We start from the raw sequence: 15,993 nt of genomic DNA, 5'->3' as shown, positions 1-15,993 counted from the left end.
CACCAACACAAAATGGCATCACTTCACTTTTAGGTCAAGCAGCCCCCGGTGGGCAAAGCCAGGCAAAACCACGAGGCCTTTTAGAGGGAAAACAAGAGTATGCCCAGGAAAAGGAAGAGCTGCCAGCATTTGATCAATGTCCTGGCTGGAGGCCAAGGACACTCCCTCCAGAGAAGCACACGCCTCAGTAAGACGCCCTAGCCCAGGCACATATATGGTAACACGGCTGTAAATACGGGGGAGAGAAAACCCATCCTTTTCATGGTTGACTCTGCCAACAGAAGGAGAAAAGGTTCTCTTTCTAACCGTCTCTGCTTACTGGGGACTCTCACGGTTAATTCTGGAACTTCCTTTGAGCAAAGACACTTTGACGATATCATCTTCGTTGTGAAACGAGGACGAGCAGCAGCACATTCTGCAGTCGGACACCCGGCTAGATGCTCCCACCCCCACTGCCATCCACGTCTCTGTGCAGCCCCCTCCTTGCCTTCTGGTTCCTCTAGAGTGTAATCAGACTGTCCTCAGAAATGCAGTGCGTCCCCATCAAGAGATAATTTATTTGACTGCACAAAGCACTTCTCTCTGGAGCTCAGAAGATCGCATTCTGCTTTCGTTTTCAGCCAGTGGCAAAGAAAGTCATCAATTCAGAAGTTTCAACTTTAAGCAGGGCCCTCTGTTACAATCTCAGAAATAATAATCGTAAATCTGAAGTTGGGAGCGATCCTCTGGTTTAAACTGTTGCTCCTTTTAGACATCTCACACACACAGAGAAACTGCTTGCCTTTTCACAAACACATCCGCTAAATAAGCTACTCTTGAAACAGGCACATGGTCTACAGAGTTATTTCTCAGAAAAGATGTCAGTATGACACGTGCTCCTGGCCTACTCCTAAAGGCCAACGTAAGAGAAGCCCATCAAAGTTGGCAGTCAGAGCACTTTACATTTGGTGGGGAGAGATCATTCAGCCAGAAGTCCTCATTTTGTAGGTGGAAACAAACAAACATCCTCTGAGTGACTTCTTGGAGGTCACACAAACCAACTGGTGGCCAAAGCCTGCAGACCACAGGGCTCCAGGAACCAAGACCAACGCTTGGAGGGATGGGGAGGGTGTTTGTTTTGTTAAAAAGTTAAAGTCAGTCCCGACCTAAGAAGACTCCCCTCCGCGCCCCCATAGTCTGAACCACAAGAAAATAAATAAATAAATAATTTTAGAAAGCACGTTAGGTTAATATCCTCAGAGAGAGAGAAAAGTCTCACTAAGTTTGGGAAAAACACTCTAGGCTTTCTCAGCCTCAGGGTTACTGTCACTGGGGGGCAGAAAATTCTTTGCTGTGGGGGACCATTCCTGTGCACTGTAGGATGTTTAGCAGCATCCCTGGCCTCAACTCACTAGGTGCCACTAGCACCCTCTTCCCCTCAGCTGTGAGGACAAAAAAAAAAAAAAAACATCTCTAGCCACTGCCTAATGGCCCCTGGGGGACCAAATCACCCCGCTGGAGAGGCCTGGTTGTTTTGATCTCTGAGACCTTTGGCTAGCATCTATTATTCTCTACAACTTGGCAGCAATGCCCCAAAGCAGGTATTCTTATACCTATTCTACAGAAGAGGAAACAGATGCACGTATGTTACATGTTTTGCCTGGACTGAACACGCAGGCAACACCCAGTTCTCGGGAGTCCCCATCCTGCGGCTCAGCAGGACAACACCATTTCAACCTGAGAGCAGCTCATTCACTACCACATTCCTACCTCCACTCCCTCTTAGTAACCATCACCAACTTTCCAAGCCGAATGCTCTCCAGAGAGCTGTGCTGAGAAAGCACCTCAAAAGCAACCATGAGGAACTGCTGAAGACCTTTCTACCCGGTTCTCACTTCATTCTCCACGGCAAACGGGCAAAGCAACAGGCCAACTCAGGAAATAGGTCACCGGGACAGGGGTACAAAAAATTAGATGAAGAAGTAGCCTACAGACTTCAATGGGAGATAAAACGTAGATAAATAACCTCATTCATGAGTATCTGCGAGCACTTACTATGTGCCAGGTACTCCTACGAGGGAAAAATCAAAAAGGTCTATAGATACGAAGTGTCACGGCGATTCAGATGACAAAGACTTTTAAGGTTCAGGAAAGGTTTCCCAGAAAGAAGAAGACCCGGCTGGGAAGAGAAGCACTTGGCAAGGTGGATACAGAGGGGATGAGGATGGGGTCGGCAGGCAGAAAGCACACGTGCAAAGGTACAGAGACAGAACATGATCACACACGTGGCTGGGAAGTACATGAATGTCCCCAAGTCTAGGTGTTTTTGTAAGCTTTTTCTGTTCAGAAATATGTGCATGTGAAGGGGGTATGAGGAGCTTTTCAAGCTGTTTTTGCAAAACAAAATCACTTCCCAAAGAGAGCTGCTCCTGAAATGCAAACGGACACCGAGGAATTTGGAGGCTGTGATATTTTTTTCTTCTGTTCATCTTTTTCTGATGAGCAACGCTATACCAAGCAGTCCAGAAGTTCTGCTGACTCGAAGGGTCATAGAACATTATAAAACGTAACTTCCTCAAAGTGTCTGACAACAGGCTAAAATGCAGCTTTCTGTATGTCTGTGGCTTCACAATCCTTAGTAGGCTTTACATGTAGATTTTGGTCTCTTTCTACCTCTATCCGAACAGCCAATTTAAAAAAATCCCTCAATGTAAGCATGAAAGCTCTCATTTTTATCAGAGAGAATCCTGCCAGACTTTTTTTTTTTTATCTTTATTGGAGTATAATTGCTTTACAATGGTGTGTTAGTTTCTGCTTTATAACAAAGTGAATCAGCTATACATATACATATATCCCCATATCTCCTCTCTCTTGCGTCTCCCTCCCTCCCACCCTCCCTATCCCCTCTAGGTGGTCACAAAGCACAAGCTGATCTCCCTATGCGATGCAGCTGCTTCCCACTAGCTATCTATTTTACATTTGGTACTGTATATATGTCCATGCCACTCTCTCACTTCGTCCCAGCTTACCCTTCCCCCTCCCCGTGTCCTCAATTCCATTCTTTATGGCTGCATCTTTATTCCTGTCCTGCCCCTAGGTTCTTCATAACCATTTTTTTAAATTTTATTTTATTTATTTTTTTGTACAGCAGGTTCTTATTAGTCATCCATTTTATACACATCAGTGTATACATATCAATCCCAACCTCCCAATTCACTAATGATGAACAATCTGAAAGAGAAATTAAGGAAACTCCCATGTACCACTGCAACAGAAAGAATAAAATACCTAGGAATAAACCTACCTAGGGCGACAAGAGACCTGTATGCAGAAAACTGTAAGACACTGATGAAAGAAATTAAGGATGATACCAACAGATGGAGAGATATACCATGTTCTTGGATTGGAAGAATCCTGCCAGACTTCTATACCCTCACCTTAGTTGGTGATTTCGCCTACCTTTCCTCTTAATTGAACATGAGAAGGTTGCTAGGGGAAAGTACAAAGGTCAGTTTCAAGAGGTGACAGCTAGCCATGAAAAAACAAACTATAAAAATAAGTTCTGGGGCTTCCCTGGTGGTGCAGTGGTTGAGAGTCCGCCTGCCGATGCAGGGGACACGGGTTCGTGCCCCGGTCCGGGAGGATCCCACATGCCGCGGAGCGGCTGGGCCCGTGAGCCATGGCCGCTGAGCCTGCGCGTCCGGAGCCTGTGCTCCGCAGTGGGAGAGGCCGCAGCAGTGAGAGGCCCACGTACCGGGGGAAAAAAAAAAAAGTTCTGAAAAAGCACAGGGGCAAGCACCCTCCAGCACAGATCTCACACTTTCACACGCATTAAGAACCCCCTGGGGACCTTGCTAAAACGCAGTTTCAGCTTCAGTGGATCTGGGGTGGGACCCGAGAGTCTGCATTTCTAACAAGCTCTCAGTTTGAAGCCACTGATGCTGGTCTGGTGACCACAAATGGAGTAGTAAAGATGTAGAACAAGGTTTCTCAAATTTTTGGCTGTGACCCACAGTAAGAAATACACTGAACTTACAATCCAATGTTTACTCTGTGTGTGTGTGTCGGCGGGGGGAGGGAGAGAGAGAGAGAAAGATTGAGAAAAGTTGTTGCAGCATACACAGTTCTCTTAAGTATCCATGTGATATACTGTGACGTTTTCTATTCTGGTCTACTTTATCAAAAAATCATCTATCAAGGTCCACCAAACTGATTTCACAACTTCTTAATGGCCTGCCACACAGTTTGAAAAGCATGGCTATAGAACAAGAGTAACATTCCTGCTTGACTGGGGAGAACTCCTACATCCTAACCCCAGCCTACTAAAGCTAAAACTGAGACCAACTTGAAAAGTTAAGAGTATGTTCAGGGCTTCCCTGGTGGCGCAGTGGTTGAGAGTCCGCCTGCCAATGCAGGGGACACGGGTTCATGCCCCGGTCCGGGAAAGATCCCACATGCTGCAGAGCGGCGAGGCCCGTGAGCCATGGCCGCTGAGCCTGCGCGTCGGGAGCCTGTGCTCCGCAACGGGAGAGGCCACAGCAGTGAGAGGCCCACGTACCACACACACACACACACACACAAAAAAGAGTATGTTCAGAATTTTTTTTTCAAAGGCAAGGATGTATCGATTACATTCTGGACAAGCTTTCATGAAAAATGTTCAGGTTTTACATTTCCTTCATTTTAATTTATTTTCTGACCCACAGGATGAGAGTGAGAAGAGTACCTATCTGGCCCTGAGCTCAGCTCTCTAAGTACCATCTCCCACTCAAAAGAACTAGGGCTTCTCGGAGAAAAGACTGAACTCAGGTCTGCGTCAAGAAATATAGAAGATGAGCCTGGAACATCTTGTCATACAAGCAGCAGGAAGTCTAAGACCACTGGGGTTGTGTCTTTTGAATCAACGTGAGTAGCCTCTCTCTGAGCAGAGATGGACAATTTGAACATCAATAAGGATGACTACACAAAATGAAACATAGAAAATATGTCTAAAGCCATGAGTTCATAATGATATTAAAAGACCATACCCGTTGGTCATCTCGGTACAGGGTTTCTCAACAGTGGCACTGCTGATGCTCTGGAATGGATTATTCTGGGTTGGAGAGCTGTGAGATGTATGCAAGGCTATTTAGCAACACCCCTGGCCTCTAACCATTGGATGCCAGTAGCAACGTCTCCCCAGTTGTGACAACCAAAAATGTCCCCAGATATCGTCCAATGTCCCCCACTTGAGATCCATTGCCATGGATCATGCAAGGGGATCAACGTGTTATTTCTGAAAACTGATAAAACACAGAGAGAGACTCAAGTATTGATCCTGTCTTTTGTTTATATCTATGAAACTTTACCCCAGGAAAGCAAACACTAAGTGGAGGAAATTTCATGTCATAAAATATTCCAGCTAATAAATGAACCAGAAATAGAATTAGGAGTGTTACAAGTCCAGCTGAACTAATGGATTGAGGCAATCAGCATCCCTGGATGCTAATCACAAGAAAGCATGTCCAGACATACCACACACGCCCGTGAGTGAAGCTCACAGTAGACTTGGGGGAAAAAAAGCGTGACTCTGATGAAGCCTCTGCATCTAACTATCAAATTAAACACAAATATAATAAATACAGAGGACAGAGGAACATGTTCAACTACACCACACTGATGCAGTCAGCAAAATGCAGACTGTAGGAAAAGATATCACCCAGTTTCTTTAATAACAACCAAAAAATGCATGGAAAGAAAAGAGGGGTCGAGGAAATACGTAGATTAAAAGACACAGTGACCATCTGCAATGTATCGACCTTATTTGGTTCCTAATTCAAACAAACTGCTGAAGTATGCATATCTGTTATTATTATATATATGTTGAAATAATAAATTTATTTAAATTAAGGAAGTGAGAACACAGATGCAATTTTAAAATTTGCTTTTTTTCCCCTTGAGATGGACAACAGTATCGTGATTATTTGTTTTTTTTTTAAAGAATCCCAATACTAGAGATATATACTAAAATATAGATGAACTGGTATATCTGAGATTTGTTTCAATACCATCCAAGAAGAGAGGGAAGAGTATATGAGAATGTGGATAAAACAATATGGGTCATGAACTGATAACCATGGAGGGTGAGTAAGGAGTAAAGAGGGGTTCATAATACTAAGATCGCTACTACTTCATGTATTTCCAATTTTCTAGAGTAAAGTTTTCCTGTTAAGTGCAAACAAAAGAGTGCCTGGCCCTAACGCCTCAGGGGATTAGGTTACTTTGCAGAACCAATGAGAAATTTTTTATTTAAATACATGATAACTAGGCTTTACCCCTGTAATGTGGTAACTGACATTTGAATAGTGTTTTACCTTCCATTTCGTTTTCTTTTTTTATTCTTTTCTCCTTATTTCTTTTTGATTTATAGTTGATTTATAATGTGTTTCATGTGTACAGCAAAGTGAATCAGTTATACATATACACATATCCACTCTTTTTTACATTCTTAAAAACAGTACAAACTGAATGAGAAAACCTGGACTCTATGACAGTGATGAAACCTGAATGATATACTTTTTTTTTTTACCCTAGTGATTCCATACATGTCCTCATTCCAATGAAATCCCATCAAACGTACAGGCCCCTCTGGATAAATGACTCAGATGTCTATTTATTAAGAAGAAAATATGTTCACAATATAGAATGCAAAATGCAAGAAAATATGTTCACAATATAGAATGCAAAACGCAAGGAATCAAACAGGAGGTATGAGTCCCTTTTCACAAAATTTAAACATACATGTAATTTTTATATGTCTATACATAGAGGGAAAGTTTGAAACCCTAATCTTAGATGGTAGGATTGGAAGTGACTGCTTTTGTTTTGTTGCCTATATTTCCTAAGGTTTTACAACTGAATACGTACATCTTACACAATAAGTAACAAAATGTATTTTTGTTACACGTTTGTACACATTGAGGGGTCCACTCCACTCATCAGGGAGAATCACTTAGAAGGAACTTCATATCTCCAAAGGATATTAGATAGCAGAGCATGAGTGCTCTTTGTGTAATTCCTTAAAATGAGACTAGACAGACTGCAGGGTAGCCACAGGGCACAAAAGGTTTGTGTTGAAGATAAACCCCCAGGAATATCATTAGGTTCTTAGAATTTGTTTTGTTATCCAAGCTAACAGTACGTTCACCTCTTTTATCAAAGATGCCTTTCCTCCTGAAGTGAATTACAATCCCAAGTAAATCAGGTGATTAACCAGACAGTCTAGAAATCTGGGTTTTATCCCCCAGCAGGTTCCAAGCTGGTATGTGATCCTGCCAGCCTCACCAAAGCCTCTTTGGAAAGGACAAGGTGGTTTAGTGATGCCGAGAACCAGAGAATTCTGTGCAAGTTTACAAATCCTCGGGGAAACAAATCATTGCATACCGGCAAACACCTGGCCCCTGCACAATCTTCCCGATTCCCTCTCCCACCTGAACACCTGGCACTCTCCCTCAGCTGCAGCCATCCTGGCCTCCTTGTCCTTCCTCTAACAGGCCCCACCTGCTCCCATCTCAGGGCCTTTACACTGGCTGCTCTGGCCCTTTGGAACATCCACCCCCCAGACACCTACATGGCTCACCCACCCACTTCCTTCAGATCTCTGCTGAAATGCCACCGTGTTAAACAGCCCTTCCCTAACACAACATGGCAAATCAACAAAAATTTTTTAAAAAAATAAGAGAGAGAGACAAGGAGGCATAATAGGTAAATGAGTACAGTTTGAGCTGACCAATTAACAATCGATTTCCCTATTACCACAACCATAAACAGAGATGAGAAACTGATCACAACGTTTTCGCATTGCAGGTATAAATAACAAAACGCAAACTGAAAATAAAAAGAGACTGACTGAAGTCAAAAGAAGAAAAAAAAAAAAGACCTTCCATGACTCCTGATCTCCCAGAGTACTCCCTTATCCCCTTTACTGTTCTGTTGCTGTTATCATTTTTTTCTTTTTATTGTGGTAAGATATACATATATAACACAAATTTTACCATTTTAGCCATTTTTAAGTGTATGATTCAGAGGCATTAAGTACATTCACATTATTCTGCAACCATCACGACAATCCATTTCCAGAACTTTGTCATCTTCCCAAAAGGAAACTGTACCCAATAAACACATTCCCCATTCCCCAGCAGCCCCGCCCAGGGCAACCCCTATTCTGCCTCTTGTCTCTAAGAACTTGATTGCTCTAGAAACCTCTTCTAAGCGGAACCATACACTATTTGTTCTTTTGCATCTGACTTGTTTCACTTAATAGAATGTTTTCAAGGTTCACCTATGTTATAGCATGTATCAGAATTTCATTCCTTTTTAAGGCCAAATAATACTCCACTGTACAAATATACCACATTTTGTTTATCCGTTCATGGGTCAATGGGCATTTGGGTTGTTTCCATCTTTTGCCTATAGTGAATAACGCTGCTATGAACATGGGTATACAAAAATGTTTGGATCCCTGCTTTCAACTCTTTGGGGTATATACCCAGAAGTGGAATTGTTGGGTTACCTAGTAATTCTACATTTAATTTTTTGAGGAACAGCCATACTGTCTTCCACAGCGGCTGCACCATTTTACATTCCTACCAACAGTGCACAAAGGTCCCAATTTCTCCACTTCCTCACCAACACTGTTGTCTTCCGTTACCCCTCACTCAGCTTTATTCCTCTCCATAGCATTTACTACGTATCACACTACAACACTTACTTATTATATTGGCTGCCTACCCCCAGTTAGGATTTAAGCCTCTTAGGAATAGGACTCTCATCGCTGCATCCCCAGCATCTAGAACACACCCTGGCACACAGCAGGTACTCAAAGTTTGTTGAATGAAGGAATAAAATATTTGAACCACAACTTAAACAGGCATTAGAGTTTCTAGAATAGATTTATCATACCAAGTGCCTTAAACAATGTCCAGTTTAGGGAGGAACCTGGACATAGTTCAACAGGAGGAATAGCTCAGTGGGTGATGGTTTCAGCTCATCCTCATTAGCAATAACCTCAGAACCACAAACACTATGACAATTGGTAGGAATCATGGAAATTATGTCATTCCTGTCCCTGACTTCAAGCCTTAATTCATTTCATCAAAAGAGCCGGGCAGGGCTTCCCTAGTGGCGCAGTGGTTGAGGGTCCGCCTGCTGATGCAGGGGACACGGCTTCGTGCCCCTGTCTGGGGAGATCCCACATGCCGCGGAGCGGCTGGGCCCGTGCGCCATGGCCGCTGAGCTTGCGCATCCGGAGCCCGTGCTCCGCAACAGGAGAGGCCACAACAGTGAGAGGCCCGCGTACCGAAAAAAAAAAGAGCTGGGCAAAAACTTAGTGAACTAAAAACTCGCGTGTACTTCCAGTTACTAAAGAAAGAGCCTGTGAAAGCAATGTGTTTTATTTTAAAAGATCAAACCAACAGCAAAAAGATGGGGCACTGGCCTTGGGTAGACTCCTTAATTAGACGTGCCCAAGAGCAGCTTGACCTAAAAACCTAACTCCAGGCCTAATTTTAATTCTTTGACTTTTTTCTGTTGTTCAAATTTGGTGTTTGTTGCTTCATTTTGGTTTGTTTTTTAAGAGCTGCTTGTAAAGAAATCAGATTTTCCATGAAATCATTACAAATGAGCTAAAAAGCCATTTGGGTTTTTGCTGTGGAAGTCAGTTGTTAGTATACCATTGTATTAGAAGTTTCTTTCTCTCTTTAAGACTACGGTCTTCCTCAGCTGAAAATATTTTGAGATAAAAGGCAACAGATCTGTCTTTAGTTCGCCTATTTCTTCTCTAAGCAAACATTCCATCTCTCCTTCCTCAAGAAAAGGTGCTAACTCCCTCCAAAAGGCAACCGCTGTGTTTAAATGGATAACACCACTGTCAACCCCAAACAACTTCCATGAGTACCAAACTGGAGGCCAGGAGTAATTCATTACGAGCATGAAGAACTTTCCCTGCCTGATAAGGAAATCTTGATAGGATATTCTGTTCCAATTTGAATTATTCAAAAAGCAGATTATACTTTCAACACACACACACGCAAGCGAAAGAAACGAAAAAGAAAAGTGTTCTTACACAACTGGCCACAAAGCAAACTGAAGGATACATGAAAAGACATCAACATTTCACAGTTTAGACTCACTGCAATTTAAACTTTCGAAGTATTCAAATGGAGAAACACCTGATTCTTGTAACCTGCTCAGATGCCTTGATGTAGACAATCAAGATGGATTTCAGGTGTGAGATAAACCCAATGATGAACTTAAGCAACGTTCCTTGTGGTTTGGTTTCTTTTATTCTCCTCATGCAGACTTGCAGCACACAGCTTACCAAAACGAACTCAGTACAACACCTAAGACCTCCTCAAATAGCCACAGTCTTTTATTCCTACATCTATGGCTACATCGTTTTCTTCTTACATCAAGGTCACTTTGTTCCTTCATCGTTTGGTGGGACACAAGCAAAAGTTATTCATCGACAGCAATACGTTTACCACTTTTCCCAGGTACCCCCTTATCGCCCCACAAACCTAGATGCATTTGTGGGAAGCAGCAGAGTCCCAAACCTTGGGGTTATATCTTGCATCCACTGGGTGCTAGTTACCGGACAAGTGATTTCACTTTCTGCACCTCAGCTTCTTCACCTGTACCTGACTCACAGGGTTTCTGTGATGTATGGCTCTGGACCTGGCTTACAAGTACTTAATGGGCATTATTATTTTTAGCAACCAGAGAAGAGACCACTTTCTCCCTGCCTGCACCTTACTCTGAAGAGGGGACCTGAACCCAATCCTTGGCCTTATGAGTGCCCACGTAGCCATACGAGTCAAGAAAACTCCAAGAAGGAAGTAGACCTCACACATCCAAATCCTTCCCACTCCACGAGCACTCCTGAGGAGCTTATCAACAGGAAACAAAAGCACAATACTACTATAATGAAATGTCTGACTTTTCTTTTCTAATTAGCAAAGCCCGAAGATTGTAGCCCAGGGAACAGCTAAATATTTAGAATGTTAAAGAAGTTACGAAGACCCAGGCCCCCCACCCATATTACCCTATCGTTTACCCTCTTCCTGACCATTTCAGAAGAAAAAACTTGTGATGCTCAAATCTGCAGCAATGAGGATGTATGTGCACCCGTTGAAACCTCCCTCTCGTGAAGTGCAGTCTGAACATTTGGGGAGGAAAAAAATAGGAGCTGCTTGCGTTTACAGTTAAATGCTGCTCTAAGCTCATATCCCATGACAGGCACCTAAACCATAGGAATCCACCAGATTCCTTGATGTTCAAGTGGCTTCAAGTCAAGGGCTGGATGCTATTATCTTATGTTTCAAGAACTTCCCTTTTTAAAGTTCTAATTCTTTCAGTTTGCCAGCAACCACTTTCATTTCTTGGAACCCAATCTACTCTGATTAAACACACGTTCACAGTAAGAAAAAAGAAAGTGACTATTTTGAAAGAGAGAAGCAGATAATTTTCGCTTACATATCTTGGCAGATGAAATACACTGTATCCTTCAGAATTTAAATCATCAGCACACCACCTGGCAAGTTCAAGTCTCACGTCACCAATGGGCATCCCTTCTACTGGTCCGTTTAATGTTTTTCTTTTTTTCCCCTCCTCTCATAAACCTTCAGGCTGCTTCACTTCTGAGCTAGGGCCAAAAGTACTAGGCAGGACTGCCCTCTGGATCTCATCCGCTCCCTAAAGCCCTCACCAAAGGCAGTGACAAATTTTGGAGACTGAGCTATGAAGTTTCCTTTTATTTCCTACTCCCCATCTCCATGACTCTTTAGAGGGAACTTAAATAGGCTTAGGACAAAAACTCCTTATTGATTACAGCTCTCAGGCTTCCACACTCACCTGACCCGGGTCAGGCACTCTGTTGCCAAAACACGCCCAGCCAGGAGTGCGAGTCTGGCTCCCCCCGTAGTCAGCTCCTAAATAATGAGAAAGAAGGAAGACAATATGAGATTGGCCAGATGTGGGTGCCTAAGAGAAATTTTCAAATTCCACACTTCCACTTTCGTTAGACTCCTTCCTGGAGAGACAACCCCGCTGCCCCCGCAACACACACACACACACACACACGACCACCACCACCAAATCTGACAGGTAGGTTGGTGGGATCACTTAAGTGAGGATTACAGGTAACTTCGCTTATTTGTTTCCAATATATAACTGACAGGTGAGACTAAGTGCGCACAAACTTCGAACGCGCCGAGGGGCTGAAACTAAGCGAAGTGTTTGGCAGATCCCAAAGCACTTGTTTCCCAGAGCGGAGGCCAAGTATCCTCATCGGGCGTGAGCTTCGTCCACACTTCATCCCTCACCGCTCCCGGGGTTTTCTTCCGTTTTTTAAAACCTCCCCACTGGGGCCCCAGTACACGCATTATTCTCCCAACCGTGCAGCACGAGGGACGGCTACATTTTAAGAAAGATTGTTTCCTGCAGCGGACTCACACAGGACACCCCCGCACACACCTCCCAAAAAACAAAACAAAACAAAACAAAACAACTGTTTCCTGCAGCAGCTGCAACAGTTTCCAACTTGGGGGAATGCCATTCCAATCCAGAATGGGCAGCCCTCAAAGCCAGTCGATGGAGTTCAGAATTTTTTTAACCTCAGATGAACCCCCCCAAAATGCCCTCTGTAAAAGAACCTCTAAATGCATGCAAGTGCGTGCAAATCCACCAAGAACTCCCAGAGAGCGAGGCAAAAACTTCTGCCCCCGGGGGAACAGTACCAACTCCCCGCGCCCTCTGCCCGGCCCCAGCCGCTACCTTGGTGCCCGGGGAGCCACGCCGCTTTGGGGGAGGAGGGCGAGGAGAGGGGTTAGCAGCCGCTGGGTAATCCCATGTCCGCGAAGAGGGAGCTCGTTCCGCGAGGATGGAAGCGGAACACCCACACCTCCTCTCGGCGTGGGCTTTCTCTCTCCACCCTCTGCCTCCTCCTCCACCACCACCTCCTCCTCCTCTCCTCCCACCCCAGCAAGCCTGAGGAAGCGCCTCAGCAGCTCATCCACATGGTTACTGCACTGAGAAGCGGCTCCTGGCAGCTTATATAGGCCGGGAAGCTCCCTGGGCAATGTAGTCCGAGTCCGGGGTCGCGGCGGCGCCTGGGGCAGGGAGGATGAACTACAAGTCCCAGAATCCTATGGGCTCCCGGGCTGGGCTCTAAATAGACGCACGCCGGGACAGGGAGGGGCGTCCGGCCGAGAGTCCGGGCTTCAAAACGAGCTCGGGTCTGAGAGGCGGCTGGGTTTGGAGCCCGCGACCCAAAACCATCTCTGGGGGCGCCCCCAACCCTTGGGGACTCTCCTCCTTCGGCTGCCCCCTTTCCCTAGAATCCAGGTGTCACTGGGAGCAGAGGGCGGGGAGGAGCTCGGATTTCTGCTTTGGGAAGTTTTTACAAGCTGTTACCCACCCTTCCCCCGCTTTGAGTCCCCGAGCCAAGAATTTCAGAAATCCAGGGCACAAAAACGCCAGTGTTTGCGGTCAAGGATTAAAGGCGCGAGGTTGTCTTTATTTAATCTGCTCTGCCCTGTTCGGGTTTGCACAGAAAACTAAGTCTGGGAGCAGTGCAAGCGGGGACACAGGCAAGTGGCTTGAGAACACTTTCCTGAGCCCGAGCTGCTTGTGTGTTTCCTCGCCCCGCAGGAGGTAAAGAAACGCAAGCCTCTCGGTGCACAAATAAAGGAGCCGGGTTGTGACTTGCCAGCGCTGAGATTGAGAGGCAGAAAATAAATACAAACCGCGACCTCGGTCCTGACCCTGCTACAGGCAGCCCCTCTGCTCCCGGGAGCTGTAAATGCTTAAGTAAATAAACCGCAAACCAGAAAAATAAGGGCTGTGGAGAGAGAAGCTCATACAAAGATGCGCGTCCAGGCGGGGCGCCCTCCAGCAGCTCCGACAGGGGCTTCAGGGACAAGGTGGCTTTCAGCTCACTCACTGCTAAGTGATGCCTGGCTATAAGCTTCTGGCTGCGGCTTTTACAGGGAGGGCAAGTCAGCCTCAGAAGATGTGCGTTCATTCCTCAAACGTTTCCTCAGAGTCTACTGGGTACCAGGCGCTGTGCCAGGCACTGGAGTATGGTGGTGAGCCAAAACACATCGCAGTGTTCCGGACAGGCACTGCCTACTGCCGCATAGGATCTGCTACAACAGCAATAGCAATAATAATAATTGGGGAGACTGATTTTGAGCCCAGCCCACATGCACTTGTCATCAGTTTTAACAACCCTAGGCATATTTATTATCCCTATTTGACAGACGCGCAACTGAGGGCTCAAAGAAATCAAGTAACTTCCCAAGATGACACCGTCAATTAAGTAGTGCAGCCTGGATTCCAAGTCCAGCCTGTAAGTGTACTAAGTCCTTGTCTTTCGGGAAATCCATCACAACTGCCTTCAACGGCCTCCCTCCCCATTTTGGGAGCAGCCTCTGAGCCCTTGGGCAAGTCATTTTTATCTCTTTGCCCGAGTTTTGCCATCTTGGAGGGAGAAAATCATTAGAATTTGCCAACTTTCTGTCAAGTTTGCTTGATACAGAGTCAACAGTCTTATGAAACTTCAGAAACAAATTAGGGGAGCAGCATAGCTGATAATTATTACTGACATAATAATGCCAAAACTAATAATAATTACTGACATTTATTGGGTATAGGCCATGTGCCAGGCATTACTCTAAACTCTTTATGTACATTACCTCATCAAATCCTATTAATGAACCTTTTTTTACTTATGAGAAAATTGAGGCACAGAGAGGTTAAGTAACTTCCCCAAAGTCACACAGGGAGTAGGCTGTCTGACTCCCAAACCTTGGTTTTTTACTACTGCCCTCCACAGCTTCCCCAATGTAAACATATGTGTTGTATTTGTGCATATAAGCGTTTAATCATCCAGGAATAGTTATCACATTCACCTTTGTCCCCTCCTCTCTTTCAGCATCATCCTCTGGTTGCTGGACACCACAGGCTTCTGCCTAATGCCTCAAGCTACCCCTCCCATCAGCAGGAAGCTCCCCCATCTTGTCACAACAAAGGGGTTCACACCTTTCCCATCTGTCCCCTCTCTTCCTCCATGAAAACAATCTGTTCTATTTCTAAAGGGTTTTTTGTTCTGCTTTTCATATTCAACAAATCGCTCTATGCTGACATAACTGGTAAATAACTGGTAAATACTAAAGCACCCTACCCTGTGCTTCTAATTCAGAAACACAGTGGGATTTTAACGTGGATTTTCTGAAGGAAATTTGCTCAAGTCTGAGGGCTGGAGTTGGGTGATTTTCATCCTCACCATATAGTGGACACTTGACCTTTAACTGCTTTCTCCACTGTCTTCCCACCCAGACCACAAGTTTCCTTAAAGGCACGGACCGTATTTTATTTACGCTTGTATTCCCTACCACTCCTAATGCAGCAGGCCTTAGTCCTCTGTCTGCGCATTTTTTTAGATATGCAAAAAAAAATGTTCATTTTAAAAAGGTGTTTTGACAGGAGGTGTGGCAGGCATGTGGAAAGCTAGATGAACATATTTTTTGAGCACACATACCTTGTAGCCCATTTGCGTCATAGACTGTTTCCTCTACCTGTGTGTATGAATGGTCCTATTCAACATTTTGCAACTGGCCTCAGGTTCTGGAAGCTACTGGATCACTAGAAAGTAGTTTTGCGAAATTTGCTATGCTGCACAGAGGTTCTCTATGATGGAGTATGACTGATGATTGAATTCCCGATAAAAGGACCACAGCCCATTTCATTCTCCATTATCCATAGAGGGAAGGGGGCTTCTTTGTCTTTGCTGTATTTTTTTTCCTGGTAGAAGTTTCTAGATCTGTGCTTTCCAATACAGTACCCACTAGGCATTCGGGCACTTACGATGTGACTACTTGTAACTGAGATGTGAAGTAGGTATAAAATACACACTGAACTTTAAAGACTTAGGACAAAAAAATCAAAATATCTCATTAATAATTTTTATATTGATCA

The 15,993-nt window shown here is 44.6% G+C and overlaps 1 protein-coding gene across 1 annotated transcript in view; it reads right to left on the bottom strand.

Moving 5' to 3' along the window:
* ITPR1 (inositol 1,4,5-trisphosphate receptor type 1) overlaps nt 1-11,915 on the bottom strand; it is a 318,582-nt gene extending 306,667 nt beyond the window's left edge. The window contains exon 1 of the mRNA XM_082663160.1: nt 11,869-11,915. The gene's annotated coding sequence lies outside the window, so the exon portion shown is untranslated. The remainder of the gene's footprint in view (nt 1-11,868) is intronic.
* Between the last annotated feature and the right edge of the window lie 4,078 nt (nt 11,916-15,993).

This window comes from Grampus griseus (genome assembly GCF_964374135.1).
Source record: "Grampus griseus genome assembly, chromosome: 10".
Taxonomy (NCBI): Eukaryota; Metazoa; Chordata; class Mammalia; order Artiodactyla; family Delphinidae; genus Grampus; species Grampus griseus.
Note: the sequence above shows the minus strand (reverse complement) of the source record. Positions and strands in the feature narration are given on the sequence as shown.